Here is a 2,027-nt window from a genome sequence, read left to right as displayed (position 1 = left end):
GAGGTTTACAAAATTATGAGGGGCATGGATAGGATAAATAGGCAAAGTCTTTTCCCTGGGGTCGGGGAGTCCAGAACTAGAGAGCATAGGTTTAGGGTGAGAGGGGAAAGATATAAAAGAGACCTAAGGGGCAACTTTTTCACGCAGAGGGTGGTATGTGTATGGAATGAGCTGCCAGAGGATGTGGTGGAGGCTGGTATAATTGCAACATTTAAGAGGCATTTGGATGTGTATATGAATAGAAAGGTTTGGAGGGATATGGGCCGGGTGCTGGCAGGTGAGACTAGATTGGGTTGGGATATCTGGTCGGCATGGACAGGTTGGACTGAAGGGTCTGTTTCCATGCTGTACATCTCTATGACTCTATAATTGTTCCTCAGCATCTTTCCACTAATTGGTAGACTATAGATTACACTGAACAATGTAGTTATCACTAATTTATCCAGCAAAATTAACACCGTCCTTGAACCCTCTCAGACACCTTCCCCCTCTAGTACAGGAATACTGTTGATATTGTGCATTAAACAGGGAATGAAGTTTTTGAATATTTGACACAGAAAATGGCCACAGCCAATTGACTGGGTAGTGATTTTGATTTTGTTTGTGGTCAAGGACAGAAAGATATGAAAAGGACCTATTGCAATGTCAGAAGTAATAATGAAAGAGCTTTTACTTCAGCAGCTACCGAACAGGTTAAATTACTTGCTGCTGGTCTGAATGAAGACTGCAAGACGATGATAAAAAATTGACCACAGAGCTTTGGTTCAGGGGTCTATTGAGGTGGACAGTGTGAAAAGCCAAATAAAAACAGAACTACAGATGCTGTAAATCAGAAACAAAAACAGACATTGCTGGAAAAGCTCAGCAGATCTGGCAGCATCTGTGAAGAGAAATTAGAGGTAATGTTTTGGGTCTGGTGACCCTTCCTCAGAACACAGTGAAAAGCCATGTTGTAGTAGCAGAGGATAATGTAGTCAGAATTCCACTTGAACAAAACCTCAAACTGTCAATTAAGTCAAGGAAGCATTAAAATACACTTGGAACAAAATATATTCCTCTTAACGGCTCATAAATCTGTAAAAAACAAACAAATAGCCATTCAGTAGTGATATCAAATAAAACAATCCCACTAAATCGTCATACAGCTATCAATAAAACAAACCTGACTGTTGGACAGACAATCTCTGCTGACCAAAATCCATAAATGGGATTTAGAACTCAGCCTAGCATTCATAACAAGATTTCATTGCGTAACTCTATGTACAGACCCGACAAAGCTCAATATAATAGAACCATTGAAGTTGTTGAACAGATGGCCAACCATATAGTTATATTTGTCAAAGACCAAAAGACAAAATTTCAATTAAGGTAGTCAGGCATCTATTCTGCCCAGACTTTAACTTAATGTCAATATTAACATATCGGGTCCAAATGAAATGTTAGCATCTGATTTACAGCATGTTAATGCATAGGAGTTTTTTATCCACTGAGGAAAGTACTTGATTATTTCTGAACCTTTGCATGAAGATACTCAATTTACTTTTTAAGGCCAGAGCACTGTAATCAACCATTGCATTAATGTATATGAAACTTGTCATACAACATCAGATTAGGACTTTTAAAGTTGGCAATACCTTTTAAACTAACCCCTGAAACATTTCTAACTCTATCACATACTTTCTCCAAGGTCCATAAATGAACTGCTTCACACAGGCTTCAGAAACAAATCTGTCTCTTGAAGATTCGAAAATCAGGGAGATTCACAATTAAGATGGACATTTAAAATGACTGAATCTGGTATTACATTGAGTATACATTGGGTCATGGCCTACATTAGTCAAAATGGCAGCTGGCAAGAGTCAGCGAGGAAATTTAAATTTGTGGTGCTACATTTATGGATGGCTAGTGCAGCAATGCTCAGCATCAGGATGGCAAGTTGGAGAAAAATAGTAAAATATTAAAATAAAAGACACCTCACCACCTGTTTTACCTCTCTCTGCCCTATTATGAAATATATTCTTCTGGAA

This window comes from Chiloscyllium plagiosum, chromosome 15 (genome assembly GCF_004010195.1).
Source record: "Chiloscyllium plagiosum isolate BGI_BamShark_2017 chromosome 15, ASM401019v2, whole genome shotgun sequence".
Classification (NCBI taxonomy): Eukaryota; Metazoa; Chordata; class Chondrichthyes; order Orectolobiformes; family Hemiscylliidae; genus Chiloscyllium; species Chiloscyllium plagiosum.
This window is presented reverse-complemented; position numbering follows the sequence as displayed.